This window comes from Ornithorhynchus anatinus, chromosome 15, assembly GCF_004115215.2.
Source record: "Ornithorhynchus anatinus isolate Pmale09 chromosome 15, mOrnAna1.pri.v4, whole genome shotgun sequence".
Taxonomy (NCBI): domain Eukaryota; kingdom Metazoa; phylum Chordata; class Mammalia; order Monotremata; family Ornithorhynchidae; genus Ornithorhynchus; species Ornithorhynchus anatinus.
Window position 1 is genome coordinate 20,452,425 of NC_041742.1, and position 19,424 is coordinate 20,471,848.

At 42.8% G+C, this 19,424-nt stretch overlaps 1 protein-coding gene across 4 annotated transcripts in view; it reads left to right on the forward strand.

Annotated features, from left to right (window-relative positions):
- Positions 1-19,424, forward strand: part of TBL1X (transducin beta like 1 X-linked) — a 192,127-nt gene that overhangs the window by 56,797 nt on the left and 115,906 nt on the right. For all 4 annotated transcript variants that reach the window (XM_016228013.3, XM_029079768.2, XM_007670365.3 and 1 more), the window contains exon 2: positions 3,679-3,750. The gene's annotated coding sequence lies outside the window, so the exon portion shown is untranslated. The remainder of the gene's footprint in view (positions 1-3,678; positions 3,751-19,424) is intronic.

Consider the following 19,424-nt stretch of genomic DNA (forward strand, 5'->3'; position numbering starts at 1 on the left):
CCGGTAGAGAAAATATTATCTCCTAATTAATCTATGGCCTTAGCCACCATAGATCGTAGAATTTATGTTGAAAATGATGGATGCCACAGTCATTGACTCTCATGATGATTATCAAGCCCCATTGGGTTAGGTAAAGTGGAGAACTGCCTACACATTATCTGAGAGAGGTTGAGAAAGGACATCCTGGTTCAATGGACAGCTCTTTCCTTTATATCAGCCCCCAGTGAACAGCCCAAAGGCAGAGGAAGGCAGTGTCTTTCTAGTCATCAAGCATTCACATGGCTCCTTGACAATCTTTGGCACCCGAGGGCTGGCTTCAATCTACCTGTAGTTTCTTGCAGGCCATGAACCCTTGGATTATTCCTGAATTGACCAAAGGTTGGAGAGCCTTGTGCTTCCATCCGGGGCATGAATGAAAGTCAAGATGTCACTTTACACTTTGCGGTTCCCTCTCTTCATTACCCTTCTAAGCTGTTAGCCATGTAGTGATGAAGATTCCCGAGAGCCAACACTGGAGAGGAATCGAAGGAACTGGCTTCTGGGTCCTGCTTAAAATGATTCCTCTGAAGAATTAGTAAAATGAGTTGTGGTGAAATCTAATACAAGGTGATAGAATTTTTATTGAGTAGATTCGGTCAATTTTGCTTTTTAAATAGCAAATGCTTTTCTTTTGACAAGCCTCTTGGGGGTGGAGAGGGGCAGAATAAAACTTCCATTGACTTCTATTTTTTATTTGACTAACTACTGTCCCTTCCCCCTCTCTTTTTCCTCCCATTTCAAATTGGGCTGGAATTACCTTGTAGGCTATTATTATAATTTCAAGCGATGTACTACATTATTGTTTAAGATGCCAACATAACTCTGAATATGGTGTTTTAACAGCTGCTATGAACTCAGCAGAGAAGGATATCTTTCAAAGCACAAAAAGGAAACTATTTTCAAATATGTATGTGTGCCATATTTTCATTCAGGTTTGTATACCAAATGAAATCCTGAAAACAAGATGTCAGTTTTCTGGGGAGTTGACTTAAAGCTCACTGGTTGTTTCTGTCCAAATTGTAGAATATCAATGTGGGATGTGGTTGTGCCCCCATATCTCAGTAATTCTACTTTATTTAGCATGTGGTCTAGTGAGCAGAGCACAGGACTGAGAGTCTGAAGGACCTGGGCTCTAATCCCAACTCTATCACTTGTCTGCTGTGTGAACTTGGGCAAGTCACTTCACTTCTCTGTGCCTCAGTTACCTCATCAGTAAAATTGGGATGAAGACTGTGAGCCTCACGTGGGACATTGACTTTGTTCAGTCTGACTAGCTACCCCATCATTTATTATAGCGCCTGGAACACAGTAAGTGTTTAACAAATGCCATTAAAAAAAATTCATCATGAAAATTATCTGGAATTAAGAACCAGGTTAGCCATCAGCTATTGCAGTCCTTTGACAAGTATGATTATCATTAACTTTGATGCCATAAACCTAGTGTGAAAATAGCAACATTTGCGGTGTTAAAAAAATGAATTTATTATTACAGTTGCTTGAAAAGTATGCTTGTAGTAAAATTTGATGCCATTAAAGCACTTAATGAGAGCACAACATTGAGTGTAAGAAAATGGATTCCTTTTTGAGCAACTTGACTTTTCATTCATTCATTCAATAGTATTTATTGAGCGCTTACTATGTGCAGAGCACTGTACTAAGCGCTTGGGATGAACAAGTCGGCAACAGATAGAGACAGTCCCTGCCGTTTGACGGGCTTACAGTCTAATCGGGGGAGACGGACAGACAAGAACAATGGCACTAAACAGCGTCAAGGGGAAGAACATCTCGTAAAAACAATGGCAACTAAATAGAATCAAGGCGATGTACAATTCATTAACAAAATAAATAGGGTAACGAAAATATATACAGTTGAGCGGACGAGTACAGTACTGTGGGGATGGGAAGGGAGAGGTGGAGGAGCAGAGGGAAAAGGGGAAAATGAGGCTTTAGCTGTGGAGAGGTAAAGGGGGGATGGCAGAGGGAGTAGAGGGGGAAGAGGAGCTCAGTCTGGGAAGGCCTCTTGGAGGAGGTGATTTTTAAGTAAGGTTTTGAAGAGGGAAAGAGAATCAGTTTGGCGGAGGTGAGGAGGGAGGGCGTTCCAGGACCGCGGGAGGACGTGACCCAGGGGTCGACGGCGGGATAGGCGAGACCGAGGGACGGTGAGGAGGTGGGCGGCGGAGGAGCGGAGCGTGCAGGGTGGGCGGTAGAAAGAGAGAAGGGAGGAGAGGTAGGAAGGGGCAAGGTGATGGAGAGCCTTGAAGCCTAGAGTGAGGAGTTTTTGTTTGGAGCGGAGGTCGATAGGCAACCACTGGAGTTGTTTAAGAAGGGGAGTGACACGCCCAGATCGTTTCTGCAGGAAGATGAGCCGGGCAGCGGAGTGAAGAATAGACCGGAGCGGGGCGAGAGAGGAGGAAGGGAGGTCAGAGAGAAGGCTGACACAGTAGTCTAGCCGGGATATAACGAGAGCCCGTAACAGTAAGGTAGCCGTTTGGGTGGAGAGGAAAGGGTGGATCTTGGCGATATTGTAGAGGTGAAACCGGCAGGTCTCGGTAACGGATAGGATGTGTGGGGTGAATGAGAGAGACGAGTCAAGGATTACACCGAGATCGTGGGCCCGAGAGACGGGAACGATGGTCGTGCCATCCACGGTGATAGAGAAGTCTGGGAGAGGACCGGGCTTGGGAGGGAAGATGAGGAGCTCAGTCTTGCTCATGTTGAGTTTTAGGTGGCGGGCCGACATCCAGGTGGAGACATCCCGGAGGCAGGAGGAGATGCGAGCCTGAAGGGAGGGGGAGAGGACAGGGGCGGGGATGTAGATCTGCGTGTCATCTGCGTAGAGATGGTAGTCAAAGCCGTGAGAGCGGATGAGTTCACCGAGGGAGTGAGTGTAAATGGAGAATAGAAGAGGGCCAAGAACTGACCCTTGAGGAACTCCAACAGTTAAAGGATGGGAGGGGGAGGAGGCTCCAGCGTAGGAGACTGAGAATGATCGGCCAGAGAGGTAAGAGGAGAACCAGGAGAGGACGGAGTCTGTGAAGCCAAGGTGAGATAAGGTATGGAGGAGGAGGGGATGGTCGACAGTGTCAAAGGCAGCAGAGAGGTTAAGGAGGATCAGAATGGAGTAGGAGCCATTGGATTTGGCAAGAAGGAGGTCATGGGTGACCTTAGAGAGAGCAGTCTCGGTAGAGTGGAGGGGACGGAAGCCAGATTGGAGGGGGTCTAGGAGAGAATGGGAGTTAAGGAATTCTAGGACTTTTGAGAGTCCCGACTTAGAGTCCTGGGATCTGTTAACTGTGGTATTTGTTAAGCACTTTCTAAATGCTGGGGAAGATCCAAGGTATGTCAGACACGCAGTTCTTGTCCCACATGGAGCTCACAATCTGAGTAGGAAGAAGCATTGAACCTCCATTTTGCAGGTAGGGAAGCTAGGGCACCCAGAGCACAGCAGGCAAGTGGCAAAAATAGGGTTAGAACCCAGGACCTTTGACTGCCCGGCTCGTGCTCTTTCTACTAGGCCGTGTAGCTGTCCAGATCTCTAGTTTGTTGTATTCTGTTGGATCCTGAGGACAATTGTTTATGAGTCTTAATCCTTGTTCACACTGAAAATAATGGTTTGTTTTCTCTGTGGTCTGTTGACAGGTAACCGGGGAGGAAGAGCGGGGCTGATAAGAAAATCTGGAGAGAAAGAGGGCCTGTCCACCTTGCCCCTGAGTAAGTGAATGAATGTGTAAAATGGAATTCTGGTTACATAATTAATGCTCTGTCAGCTTCTGCAGGATTTTTTGTGCTTAAAAGAAATAAATATCAACTGAATTGGCGTTATGTACTGGAAACTCTGAAGATGATGACTCAAGATTTCTTGGAAAGAAATCCGTGAATACTTGTGCCTGCTTCATAAAAATGTATATCGTTATTAGCATTTGGTAATAATTTACCTTTCTATTTAGGCTCTCAATATTAAGTATCAAGTTCAGCAGTCAGTAAAATGTGTAGAGACTTTGATATTGAAGTGTGTATATTTTCAAAGAAGGATGTTTTTTCTAAAGCGTTTCACACTGACTCCAGTACTACAGACCAGGTACATTTCTGTTTGTTCGTTCTGGATATTTTTGTCTTTGTTTTAATTGATTTGAGATTACTGCAAATGCAGGGTAGCTAAAATATAGAGGTTGGTCAAAATTCAGCAGTGAGGAAGGAACTGCAAATAACTGCTAGAATTGTCAAGCCTAACTTGGTGATTTTTGTTGTATTGAGGTCAAATATTCCAGGGACTCACTTGCTGCAAACCGTATTGCAGCCGTCAGAAACTACAGGGGGGCCAGTGGCATACGTGCAAGAGTTCTCTTGGGGATTTGACTGTGGGAGGATGAAAACCTTGTAATGTTATGCTTCAGGGAACTCTTGTTTCCCAGAAGGACCTGCCTCAGTGGAAAGAGCACAGGCTTTGGAGTCAGGGCTCATGAGTTCAAATCCCGGCTTTGCCACTTGTCAGCTGTGTGACTGTGGGCAAGTCACTTAACTTCTCTGTGCCTCAGTTCCCTCATCTGTAAAATGGGGATTAAGACTGTGAGCCCCACGTGGGACAACCTGATTACCGTGTAACTACCCCAGTGCTTAGTGCTCTGCACATAGTAAGCGCTTAACAAATACCAACGTTATTATTCTCCAATCTGGAACCTGACCTGGGTGGACCTTGGAGAACTGGACTGAGTTCTCTCAGAACAGAGCCCAGAGGACTGAGCAAATTAGCTTTCCCTCTGAGATAGAAATGCGCATGGGTCCTTCACTGCCTCAAGAACCGCAGTCTAGCATTCCAGAAGTGGGTTATCCTAGCTGAAAAATAACCCTCTTTGGTGGAAAAGCCAAAGAAACTCAACAGGCTCTTCGCAAGGGGATTCTTCCTTGAGGGCCCCCAAACTCCTTATTTTCAAGGGGAGCTTGGACCAGATACTTCTCCAGCCTTCTGGGAGCAGTTAACTCTCAAGAAGCTTATTGAGAGAATAATGAAGGGACTGGTAAGATGAAACTCCTTGTGCTAATGTAGAGGTTTAGGCTTCTGAGAATTCCACAGGAGCTGCAGAGGAAGAAGATTCAAATAAATGAGGCAAACAGAGGTTTTGGTGGGTTTTTTTTTTCTCAGTGGTATAATAAGAAATAAGCTTTTTGATGCTTGTCAGGGTGATTAAAGTAATGTCCAGGAATGGGTATGCTATCTAGGGAACCCAAATTGCATCAGGTTCTATAAGGAGAGCCATTTGACTTCAGCTATTCTTTGTCAGTTATTCATCTAAAGGACTCCAGTAGTTATTTTTCAAATTAGTCCAGTTATTTGGAGGATGCTTGGTTTAGTATCTGAGAGAGAGTGAACCAATGAGGTGCTTTCCATTAAAATTCCCCTGTCAGGATTTGACCAACCACCAGAGGAATTAGCCTCCCATTCAGAACAAAGACAAGTTAAAATACACAGGTTCTTTCTAAAACACTTGCTCTCTATTGTCATTGCTCCTGAATCTGCACCTGTGGTGGAGAATCCTGACCAGAAAACACAGAGTTTATAGGAATTCCCACACCTCCCTCTCCCATCAACATACATCCCCAAGAACAGGGAACGAGGTCTTTGTCCTGATGCCCATCATCACCAGGATTCAGTTGGGAGTGGGCAAAGTGACCCTTGTATCTGGACTCATGTATCTGGAATGAACAAACAACTATATTTGCCTCATCTTAAACTGCCGCTGCTGACCTTCAACTGTGTCCTGAGCTACACATTGAGTGCTTGTTTTAGGATTATTATGTGTAATAGCTAGGAAGCCTTAGCCCCTTGAATACATTTGAACTTCTACACAATTCTGTGCTGCAGAAATCAGATTGGATTAACTTCATTCACCTTTAATTTGTTTGAAAAATTGAGCGAATAACTTGGGTTTTTCTGGGCTGCGTGTTGGACATAATTTAAAGCCTCAATTTCAATTTGAATCATCCCATTCGATAATTTCTGTAACTTTATCTAACTGAAATAAAAGCGAGGATATGACAGGCATCGGACTGAGTTTAGTACTCATACAAGTCAAGGTTAAGTTTTGTTTATTTGTTTCCAATCCTGTTGAAATCTCTTTGAATTGTTTGGGATCAAACACAGAATGTAGGCAGTGCTTAGTTTCATCAGTTTCTTCCCCCTCATAGGTCACCATGCCTTGTGCCTCCTTAAAGATTTGTCTTTGTAGACATCATTTTTCCACAATTGGTTCTTGACTTTTTTGTTGAACTCAACTCTCTCCTTCATTCAGCATTAAATACATTCCCTGGAAGGGAGAAAACCAATGTTGTAGCTACTATGTCTAATTGGTTTTTAGCACTTATTATGTTCCAAACACCGGACTAAGCACTGGGGTAGATACAAGCTAATCAGGTTGGACACAATCTCTGTTCTACATAGGGATCACAGTCTAAAGTAGGAGGGAAGTAAGGAATTAATCCCCGTTTTATAAATGAGGAAACTGAAATGTTCAGTGACTTGTCCAAGGTCACGCACCAAGGCAAGTGGCAGAGCTGGGTTTAGAACCCAGGTACTCTGACTCCCAGGTCTCTGCCCTTTCCACTAGCCCATGCTGCATGGTTTAGTGAAACAGAACTGAATAGGAACTGTCTGGGATCTGGTACCCTGGTTAGGAAATGCTCAAGAGATTTTAACTAGTCTAGTGATGGCGGTGAATGTTAGAATTGCCTCACTTCCCTCAGCGTCGTTCATGTTTTCTAAAATCACCAAGTCTCAGGGGTTGTTAAGAGTAAATGTTTTCCTGGGCAGTCTTCAATTACAAATGAGAATTTTGAGTGATTTGAAGAAAGTAATCTAAACCTAGAGAGTCCAGTAATGTTGCTTGCTAGATGACTTGCTGTCCAAGGGCTGTTTCAGCAGCAAACTTGAAATGTGTTTTTCAAAGTTTAAGTTCATTTAGCAATTAGAAATAGAGAATAATAATGAGAGAAATGATTTTACCGTGCATTGAAAAATTTAGTTTACTAACTTTGTATGTAATCAGGTCTTCATTGTTCAGAAAACCACTGTTTTACTTCACCTCTGATTTTTTTTAGCTTCAGTAAGAGCCTCTGAGTTCATCTGAAAATACTGGCATAATTACTGACAGATGAAAGGGACTGAAAGTTGCATTGGGGTGGGGAGATGTTCTATAAAGTGATATTCGTTTGATTTATCTTGTGAATAATTTTGAAAATTCAACAATTCCTTCAAGTAGGGTATAATAAGTTAATACATTTTATGTATTAAATCATAATTATTTGAGGCAAGTACCACTTGCGCACATATGTCAATATTGACATGTTTTTAATATGGAAATGCTTTTTGTGTTTGTATGCTTTTTGCTACAGTCTATTATGATGAATTAGTTGAGCCCTTGTATTTGTCTTCCATGTTAGCTCACCTCTGAGGGGTCTTTTTAATAGAGTGAAAAAATTCATTAAGAATTTGAAATTAAATTGCTTTTTATCTGGTGTTTACAAGAACGATTTGAGGCCACTTTTGATGGCTTTAAACTTGTCATGCCTTTTATTAATGAAATACCCGGTATTTTCATTTGTTTGATTTTGTGACTGTGTGCATATCTTATCCTGCTGCTTTTGACACTGATGAAAGACAAGGTATTTACTGACCTTTAGTATTTTGGACATTTTACAGATTCGGATTTGGACATCTATTTTAAGGTTTTCCCTGTGTGCTTTTGCAGTGTCTTGAAAAACGCAGGACTGGAGCTGTAGCAGAAAATAGAGTAGGAATGGTATATCTTAACTACGAGAGTTCTGTAGTTCATTTTCCTAGAATCTTGTCATTTGACTTTATTGAGTTGTAGATCATTTTCAAAGATATGTATAGAGTTGATCTTGAGTGAAAATACAGACAGAAACATGGCTATTCAGGAGTTCTGTATACTCTTCTCTCTGTTAAAAGTCTTTGAGAACTGTGGAAGGCAAGGGGTGAAATGGTCTATGCATCTGTGAGATGTCTTGAGACGTAATGTCCCTGCTGGTGTAAGATTGTCCCTGTTGGTTACTTTATGGTATGGTTAGGAATAATATGCACCTGAATTGCATTAAGTTTCTCTTAATGAAAAATAAAATATGGATTTTGTGGGTAAAATGTGAATGCAGGGAATAAATCCTGATTTCTCCCCCTTCCCCCCACAAACTACAATGCAACTGCAAAATTTAATTAAGAGTATAATTCTCTTTCAGTAAACACAGTAATGATATTCAGAAATTTCTAATTGAGTCAACTTTTTTATGAGAGATTTCTATCAATTTATGACATTTCACCATTGTAAGAGAATTGTATTAGACTTGTGTGGGCCCATTGCGTCTTGAAGTTTCTCTAAAGGATTGTCAAAAGTTCAGTTTAATAACATTGATCTGCAGTGCAGAGGAATTGAGGTTTTGCCTTGGGGCCCTGAGGAAATGGGGAATTTGAAGGGTGACATTTAATCATCCCTTTTAAAGTAATTTACATATTAACATACTAAATCTTTTGGTTTGGGGTGTCTTGAAATACAGACTTGCTCACTTGATTGGTGTTAGGGAGGTCGTATAGCAGTACTTAATTGGTTTTAGATATTCTCGCTTCATGAGGTTTTCAGTGACAGAACTGGTCATTAGAAGGTGTTTGGGAAACAAGCAGACTTAAGTTTGTAAGTTTTTCATCAATTCCTAGTTTTCTCAAGGGTAATTTGTCATCCTGTGTACCAGTGTGAGATAATGATGGAGTCTCCCATCACAGATGAAGGACAAGCCACGATCTAGACGTAACGTCTTTGAATCCGACAGTACGCATCAAGGAATCGTGATGGTTTCCCAGCACGGTGGAATAATTGTGGTTCCGTAAAGTGCGTATAATGAGCCAAGCAATGTGCTGAGCACTGGGGTAGATGCAATATAATCAGTTCTGACACAGTCATAGGGTTCACTGTCAAAGGGGGAGAGAGAATGGCATTAAGTTCCATTGTACAGATGGGGAAGATGAGGGACAGAGTCATAGTGATTAGGCCTAGGTCTCAAACAGCAGGCAAGTGGGGAAAGCTGGGATTAGAACCCGGGTGTCCTGACTCCTAATTAATGCTCTCTCAACTAGATCACTTTGCACTCTCTTGTCCATTGCCAGTGTTCTCTCTGGTGCGGGAAGTGCAGTGAGTGAGTAGGAGGGTAGCATATTGCAAAGCTCAGGCAAGAATATTATGTGCAAAACCCATTTGAGGCCAAAGGGACCGCAGTATACTGCAAATGCAGTGCTGTGGCTTTATGAACTGGCAGGTGTTGCCAGGGTAGGCAGCCACCTTAGTAGCCACTGGGGTCATTGTTAACCACGTTAACCAGCTGGTTTCAGGATTCCTCTTGGAGATGCTGTAGGTGAGAAGCCTTCACCACTGATAAAAGAAGTTCGCCCCTACTTCTCATGACAAGGAGTGGGTGGTTTTTGGGTTTTGTTTTTTTTTGCTTCATATCATCATCATCAATGGAATTTTTTGTGCACTTACTGTTGATGACAAGTAGTGGGTGTTTTTTTTTACTTCACGTCATCATCATTGCCATCATCGTTTATATTGAACACCTACTGTTTGCAGAGCGGCGTAGTAAGCGTTTGGGAGAGTACAACGATTCCAAATTGATAGATACCTTCCTTGCCCACAACAAACTTGAATCAATCAGTGCTACTTATTGAGTGTTATTGTGTGCAAGACCTCTATTAAGTTCTCGGGAGTGCACCATCGAGTAATAGACATGACAGCTGCCCTCAAAGAACTTCATAATATTTGGGGTAGACAGACATTTTTAGTCATCAAAATAAATGATCCATAGAAGAAGCAATTGAATATGTACAGAAACACTAGGTGGGGAAGGGTGAGTACCCTAAGTGACTAGGAAAGGAGGATTCAAGTGATGCCGTAGCGAAGGAAGACAAGATAGGGAAGTGAGAGATTAGTCAGGGAAGGATTCCTAGAGGAGGCATTATTTTATTAGGGGTTTGAATATGGGGGCTACTTGTGGTCAGGGATTGACTCTACTGTAGCTTTCCAAGCATTTAGTACAGTGCTGGGCACAGACTAAGCACTCAAGAAGTACCATTGTTTCGGTTTGTTGAATGCCGAGTATGTAGTTCCAGGCAAGAGGAAGGACTTGAGCAAGGGGTCGTGAGCAGAAGCGATGAGAGCAATGTATTAGAGCAAAGGGGGTGGGCCGAGTGGTAGTGGGAGAGGAGTGAGGATCGGTAGCAGTAGGGATTGTGGATTAAGTGCCTCTAGGCCGATTTGTGAAGGGTTTCTGCTTGATGCCAAGTGGGGATGGGCAAACATTTGAGGAGGTTTTTGAGGAACGGGATGATGAGCACAGAGTGATGTTTAGAAAAATAATCCGGGGAGCCGAATGAAATATGGACTGGGGAGAGATAAAAAGTGCTCCTTTGCGTCAACACCAGTTTCACCTTCAACGTGCTGTACTTTTAAACAGAAAATTACGGAAGCCCACCTACCCATCCTCGTTACTTGTTGAGGTAAAGGGAAACAGGAGGGAAAGAGAAAACTAGGTGACATGAATGCACATTTCAGCACCCTTTAGGTAAGTGAGGGAGAGCACATTACTGGTTTGATTTGCCCAAGTTGTTTACTAATCGCTGTCTGATATTTAGAAAGCCTTTTCTACTATCCGTTTTGCAAAACCAGCTCATGCAATAACTGGCAAAACAGAAGCAATTAGTTGGATAGTCTCAAAGGGAACCTCGAGCTTCACTTTAAGTGCCATGATTCAATCCCTTAAAATGGTAACCTGCGCTGATCCCCCTGCATTCCCCCTTCCCCACCCCACCCCCCAAAAATGGCCAGTAATTGGTCACTAATGTATTTTTCTTATTGTCTCCAGCTAGATTTCCAGCTTGCTGTTAGCAATACACACACGTTTGGGTCCGTCAAATTGAAAATGTCAAAACCAAGACCAGAGCGGGAAGAAAGGGACACAGAATCGGAAAACTGAAATAGTGCTCTGTTGATAGCACCTAAGTAGAACTGTACGCTTCAATAAAACAAGCGCCCTACTGGGCTGGAATACAAATGGGCTGGCTCTCTGTGGCAGGATACAGCCAAGACATTTGGCAGGGAGGGATGTGAGAGTTTTCTGTCAGAATGTAATTGATTTGGCCATTTCTGTTAAAGATACAGCAAATCGTTTGTTGCCGCATTCATCATCATAAGGAAGATGAGACAGTTTCCCAAACATACTCTATTAATAATAAAAAAATAAAACTGATTCTCATGCTTCAATGGAAATCATCTTACGGGTTGTTGCCAAATCCATAGAGCTGAATGGAAATGTTTTCCGAGGACCAGATGTGTCAGAAATCTCGCAAGATGGTTATCCAACAGGGAGTTAAATTGAAATAATTCATAAAAGCAACACCCCCTCACAACAAAAAGCCAAGTCCTAGAGGAATGTGGGTAGCCTTTAATGTTGAAATCCTTGAAGTAAAGAATAGCAGGCGTTTTGTTGCATATTGTTCGTGGCTGTTTATTGTCTTCCCCGAGCATTTTAGAATGTGTGGATTACTTTGTTTTTCACGGCTTCCAGTGACAAAAGGGTGAGCTGCGGCAGGATATTGATGCATCTTGTTATAACCGATTCTAGTGAGACAGCTAGGTGACGCAACGAGCAGCAACGTATCTTAGATCTGTTTATATGAAGATTGAGCATCGAAACGTGGGGAAACACTCGACCGAAACGCAGCACTAAACGTAAATTGTATTATGACGGGGCGGTAGGCCACATGGTGAGAGAACAGGCAATGACGATCTGTTTGCTGTTAGATCTTACTACATTTATGAGATTGGCATTCCTATTTGTTGTACCACTGCCCTCCCGATAAAGTTAGAAATTGGAACCCAGATAATTTCCTTTGGCTATACGGTTCCCAAGATACTGGCCCAGAATGGTTTCTAAAGCAGTCCCTGTTAGTCTTTGAGAGGATGAGGAAGGAAATCACAGGGCAGTGAATTTGGGCCCAGATGGATATTGTTTTCATTCAAGCCATATAAATAATTACAAGAACATTTCTCCATCATGTCATAATTTGTGTGAGAGCCAGCCGAATTCATAAACTTGCAATAAATAAAGCTAGCAAGGTAACAGTTTGTGCTGCAGACATGCCCAGATGTTAAAAATTGATCCGGTTTACAAAGCTTTTGTGGAGACTGAAAGGATATAGGCAAAAACTCTTGGGTGGTCCATCTTGAACCCCAGAGATTTCTCTCACTTTAATTAGTGACACTCCTCCCTCCCGCTCACCACAAACTAAGTCTCTCTCCCCCTCCCCCAATGCTTTGAAACCCATTTCAGTTGATGGGTAACTCTGTGATCATCAGGAAACTATTTTGCAGTCCCAGAAGGTCAGTGGCAAAGGCTATTCAATTAACCTTGCACTGCACAGTTAGGAAATATACGCTAGTCAAATTCCCTTGTTTTTGGTGAGGATTTCAACATATTTAACAGCAGCTAGGTTGAATTTAAAGGTTGCGGAGCATCAAAACCTTGCTCCACTTATGTCTTAACCCTGCAAACTGGAAAATGGTTTCCCTCTAGCTGTTATTTTTGGTGACGCTCCAGAATGTCTCCATTTGCCTGCCGTGGGTTCCACCACACCACAGACTGTCAGACTGTGCTGAGTGGGACGGCTGGGGTGTCTGGGGATGGAGAGAGTAGGACATGGATTGGAGCAGTCAGGTCAAAAAGCTGGTCATATATAAAGCAACGCCCCTAAGGTGTGGAGAGGTAAATCTGGCAGATTTCTCCACTTCCAAATTTGTGGTTCATAAAATCCTGACTGTTTAACAATTAACCTTGGTTTCCACTTAAGACCTAGACTCAAATCTACCATCGCCCTTTTCTTTCCCAGAGTAATTTACGGTGACCCGGAAAGAGAAGGCATACACTAGTTGTGATTCGGTTGCATGAACGGTGCTTGTTGATGCGTAGAAAAGTGTTTTGGTGGAAGCTTGAAGTGCAGTGATGAATGTTATTGTTGGAACAATTTGACTAGGCCTAACTCCTGTGATTCTTAGGATCTGGACTTCACTGACAGTGGGTAGGGCTGCTTTGAATGCTGAGGATTTTAAAATTGACCTCTTCCAGCAAAGCTCGGGGAGGAGGAAAACTCCACACACAGTTAGCATGTGGAATCCGTTAAACACTACCCTCTGAAATTGCTACTGATTTTACAAGAAAGGGCAGGTGAAACACATTTAGGAAGAATGCCAAAATACAGGTCTATGGAGAGTCATGGTAGTTGAGGCACTGGTTTATTGAAGAATTTTAGTCATCATAACCAATACACATATGAAGAAACATTGTGGCTTAGTACAAATCAATCAATCCTGTTTATTATGTGCTTAGCATGTGCATAGCACTGTCCTAAGCACTTGGGAGAGAACAATACAACAGAGCTGGTTAGACACATTCCCTGCCCACGAGGAGCTTAGAAGAGCATTCGACCGGGTGTCAGGGGACTTGGGTTCTGATTCCAGCGCTGTTGGGTGCTTGCTATGTGTACATGGGGAAGCCTTTTGACTACTTGTGCCTCATTTTCCTCCCCTGTAAATTGGGGGATTGGCAGATGAACTCTATGTGAGACAGGGACTCTATCCAAGCTGATTATCTGCTCTCTATCCCAGTGATCTATCGATTGTACTGCACACAGAAAGTACAGTGCTTGACACAGTATAAGAGCTTAACAAATACCATTTTTAAAATGAGCCTTTTTAAGAACAATATAGGTGTAGGGCTTTGATAAGAGGGAAGCTCATCTTTTGGTGCAGATGAGCATAAAATCTGATAGTGTTACTTAGACCACTTAAGATGGGTGAAATTATTTTTGTGATGGCAATCATTAATTAAAATTGCTCTATCAAAGATTACTTTGAATCAGTAATCTAAAATGAGGTCAGTTTACCTGCAACCTTCAGGATGGATAATGATTTCACTGAAGACAAAATTGAATGATTAATGTGGTAGAATGCAGGTTGAGAAAATCCGGCATTCATGGAAATGAAGGGTGTTTTTTGGAAAATCAATGAACTTTATCAAATTCTGTGTTGTGAATATTTGTTTTTCATCTCGATAATTCGGATCCGTTGAAATTGAGAAAGAGAAAACAGAAGTGTCGTGCAGCAGAAAATGCCTTATAAAAAGGCAGACCTGTTTTTAGTGAGAATTACAAAAAGAATGGAGACTAGCCTAGATATGTAGGATTGGAATGATTCTCCATTAATTATTATCAATTATCCATATGAGTCTAACAACATCTTTATCCTAGCAGTCTAGTTTGAGACCTACATGTTGCTTTTATGGAATCTACCTTTCCAACTTCTAGAAATGATTGGTAATATGTTTCCATTCCTTTTCTTTTCCTGGCATCTGTTGATCACTAATAGTGCCCTGCTGAGCTGTTAAGGTATCAAAAATGACCTTTACATGGAAAACTGCGTGTGATAGTCCAATTTCAGAAGCACACATTAGTCCAGGTATGGAGGAATCTGAGAAGAAATCAGTCAGCGATCTAAAAGAAATCTGTTTCCTCTGAACTGTAAGCTCTTAATTTGCAGGGAAAATGTCTGCTAATTCTGTTGTATTGTATTCTCCCAAATGCTTAGTACAGTGCTCTGCACAGAGTAAGTGATCAGAAAATGCAATTGATTGTTTGCTTGGTTTGTGCCGAGTCCTCTTTCTTTACACATTTGGTTTATTTTCATTGGAATGTGTCTTTGGGGAAGGATTGTGAATGTGTTTGCTAGGGACTGTTGGATCTGTTTTAATTTAGTGACGTATGAAAGCCAAGAAGAAGAATGATGGCAAAATGCAATTGGTAATGGGAGAGGGACCAGTGCAGACTCGGTGGACCAGGTTATCTTTGGAAACTGCATGCTAGGCAAGTGGAGTAGAACCAATTCATCTCTATGCATCAAACAGACCATCAGTTTCTCTGCCCCTGAGCCTGGTCTTCTACCTCAGTTGGGTTAAGAATATACCCTTCCCCCCCGTCACTGAATTTTAGTGTGAAGTCATGTACTCATTTTTCAAGAATCAATTAGAGTTAGTGAGTATTATTTTGAGCTCTGCGTTGGGAGGCTTGATGAATTACATACCCAAGGCCAGGGTTTTCTGTCTTCTGTCCTTCCACTGGATAGTCAGTCTTATTTATTGAGCACATACTGTGTGCAGAGCACTCTACTAAGTGCTTGGGAGAGTATAATACATCAATAAGCAGACACATTTCCTTCCCACAACAAGCTTAGAGTCTAGAGGTACCCCTGGCCCGTTGGTAGCACCAGTGGGCTCCGTAGAGGCTAAAAGAGTCAGCCCCAATCTGCACGTAATCCCATTTCCCTTGGCACTGCTCCAGAGGTGTGGGGTGGGCCTATAGCACCCATGAGCACTATCAGCATAGGAGCTCTGCATGATGTAGTGGATGGGGCATGGACCTGCGAGTCAGAAGGTCATGGGTTCTAATCCCGGATCTGCCATGTGTCTGCTCTGTGACTTTGGGCAAGTCACTTCAATTCTCTGTGCCTGTTACCTCATCTCTAAAATGGGGCTTGAGACGGTGAGCCCCATGTGGGACAGGGTCTGTGTCTAACCCGATTGGCTTGTATCCACCCCAACGCTTAGTACAGTGCCCGGCACATAGTGCTTAACAAATACCATAATTATTATTATTATCAGTACTTTGGGCGATTCTCAACTCCGAAAGCGAGGAGCAAGGTATCATGTTTTCATTGTTTTATCCTTCATGTGCCTGGTGCCTTCCCCTCTTCCCCTCCTTTACTCTTAAACTGTGAGACCCTTGAGGGTCAGGGGCCTTGTCTAATTCTCACCCATGTATTTTTTCCTTTTCTAGTGTTCACTCGATTGTACTGCACACAGAAAGCGCTTAATAAATACAGTGATGAGTACTACAAATACTATTACTTTACTCCTTAGCTATACCATTTGACTTCCATATTATATTACTGTTGCTTGATCTATTTCTCAAAGTGTTTGAGGAGTGTTCATGTTAAAAGCGCATGGCATTTTAAGTGATACCTTCCATTTTTGAAAGTGAGCTGTTTAAGTAGCAGACATTGTCAACCATGCCCCACAATGGAAATGTTCTTCCCTGTTTTCCCTCCCTAAACACACACACACACACACACACACACACACACACAGACACATAGACACACACTATGTCCCACAAATCAAGCGATACAAAAACAATGTTATTAAAGATGTGAAGATGTATTTTCTTTGAGTCCTGGAACAATGGATGCTGACAGCAGAAGCCTCGCTTGTTAAAATTAGATTTGACTCATCGGTATAATAATGGTAGGAAATTTTAGGATGGAAGGATGCCAGGAAGTCTGTCTAAGTGTATTACATCCTTTGAAGGAGCAGTGGGGGTGGTCCCTGCAGTGTTCCTGTCTGATAACAATAAACAGTTATTCCACTTTTCACCGATGACATGCTTCTGGAAGTCTTCATGGAAACCTTGGTACAATGTAGATTTCCAGGAGCGGATTGAGATTTTGGGTTTTCCTAGACCTTGTCTGTTAAATACTGAGTCAAAAAGTAAGGGAAACAACATGACCTGATGGAAAGAACATGGGGCTGGGAGTCAGAGGACCTGGCTTCTAATCCTGGCTCTGCCACTTAACTGCCGTGTGACCTTGGACAAGTCATTTCTCTCCTCTGAGAAGCAGCGTGGTTTAGTGGAAAGGGCACGGGCGTGGGAGTCAGAGTTGGTGGGTTCTAATCTGGGCTCCACCACTTGTCAGCTGTGTGACTTTGGGCAAGTCACTTCACTTCTCTGGGCCTCAGTGACCTCAACTGTAAAATGGGGATTAAGACTGTGATCCCCACCTGAGACAACGTGATATCCTTGTATCTTCCCCCATTGCTTAGAACAGTGCTTGGCACATAGTAAGCGCATAACAGATACCATCATTATTACTGTTGTTATTCTCTGAGCCTCAGTTCCCTCATATGCAAAATGGGGTTCTCTCACCTGCTTACACTGTGAGTACCCTGTGGGGCCTAGTTATCTTTTATCTACCCCAGCAGTTAACACAGCAGCATGGCATAGTGGATAGAGTATGGGCCTAGGAGTCAGAAGGTCATGGGTTCTAATCCTGGCTCTGCTGCTTGTCTGCTGTGTGACCTTGGCAGGTCACTTCACTTCTCTGGGCCTCAGTTACCTCATCTGTAAAATGGGGATTGAGACTGAGAGTCCCACATGAGACAGGGACCGTGTCCAACCCGATTTGCTTGGATCCACTTCAGTGCTTAGTACAGTGTGTGGCACAGAGTAAGCACTTGACAAATACCACAAGTATTATTATCATCACAGTGCTTGGCGTATTGTAAGCCCTTAGCAAAAACCATTATTATTAATGATAGTAATATATTACTTTATCCCAGCCGCAGTAATCAGAAACAGCTGCATTCAGAGTATATTTCCAAGGGGTGGTGCAGACATCTTGAGTCTAAATTTGTATTTGAACTTGGAATATAAAAAAATGCACTTCTGGTACCTGCATTCCCTTCTCCTCAGACTATGAGCCTGTTTGAAACCAGTGCTGTGTTTGACCTGGTTTCATATATCTACTCCAATGTGTAGCATTTAGCAAGTTATAATAATAATTAAGGTACTTGTTAAGTGCTTACCATGTGCCAAGCACTGTTCTGAGTGCTGGGGGAGGTACAAGTTAATCAGATTGGACACAGTCTCTGTCCCACATGGGGCTCACATTCTTGATCCCCATGTTATAGAAGAGGTAACTGAGGCCCCGGGAAGCTACGTGACTTGCCAAGGTCCCACAGCTGACATGGTGGAGCTGGAGTTCGAACCCAGGTCCTTCTGTCTGACTCGTGGGTTCGTGCTGTAGCCCTTAAGCCATGCTGCTTCCTTTAACCAATACCACAAGTACTGTGCTTAACCAATTCCACAGTTATTCTCATCATTACAATTCCGGTGCTTTTAGGTAATTTATATGCTGGAGTCTCACATCAAGACTCGGGAACCGAGTACCTGCCCGAAGTAATCGATTCTAGTGTAGTTTTCCCTTCCAGTTGGGTTCCCACTGGGGAAAGCAGCCTGGCAAGGTGTGCCACCCTTGGTGAAGTGCTCGTGAAGGTATTGACTTGTGCGACGAATTTATGGATGAAGTGACCGCAGCATAGTGTTTGTGCCGGGATCAGTCAGTGGTGATCAATCAGTGGTATTCATCGAGTGCTGACTGTGTGGAAAATACAGTACAATACTCCAAGTAGATACAATCCCTGACCATACGAACTTACTGTCCAAAGGGGAAACTTTGGGCAGGTGGTTGCCTTGAGGTATGCGAACATCAAGGCAACCGCCAAACTATAATTACAGATGTGTGAATCTGTATGTGTGTATACATATATTCACTGTGCATGTGTTACTGAAATGGCCCACTTAGGACCCACAATTCTGGCTACATTGGGTGCAAAAAGCCCCAAAAGGCTGTCTTTCCTCTTGCCCTCTTTGGCCTCCTAATTGTAAGGACACCTGATGGGCCTGTCCACTTCCCAGAATTTTCTAGGTGGCACTTTTGGTCAGCTTACTACAACGGGGACCAGAGCCCAAGTCTCCAAATTCCTAAAGTGAAGTGGTGCCCTTTTCAGTGGACCAGCAGTGGGGCTTCCAAAGAGCCATTGTCAAGTCCACCATTTGGGGTGGAGGATGAGATTTTGATCCTTCCTCTGCTGTTTTGCTCTTCAGTACTAGGCCCCAAACATTTGTGGTGAAGGTGATTTAGTATAGCATTTTCTCCTAGGTCTAGTGTCATTGCTCTCAGAACGGTGGTGTGATTTGTGACTTGAGGCTTCTATTTTTCCTGCCGTTCCTGTTTCTTTATCTACTCTCAGTGGCTCTGAGAATTATTGTTTCCGGTGCTCTGTCAAATAGGATGCTGATACCTTATATTTCCATTCATTGAAGTTCACTTGTAGAATTTTTACGATAAGAAAATGTCCTATGTAGGAAAATGTTGGGAAAGTGTTGGTTATATTGTGCTACTCAGCTTCCTCTATTTTTAACCGTGTTCCTTCTCAGGGCTAAACAGTGGATTAGGCAGTTGGGAGAGTACAAAAGGATCCAGACTTAGTTCCCTGACTTCAAGGAGCTTACAGATTCACTGGGGAGACAGACAACTTATTTATACACAGTGAAAGCAGGAGGAATAAGTGGAAACAAATTAAGTAAAGATGAATAACTTTTGTGCCTGTCTCCCCTTTGAATCAATTAATCAGTGGTATTTATTGAGGGCTTTCTGTATGCAGAA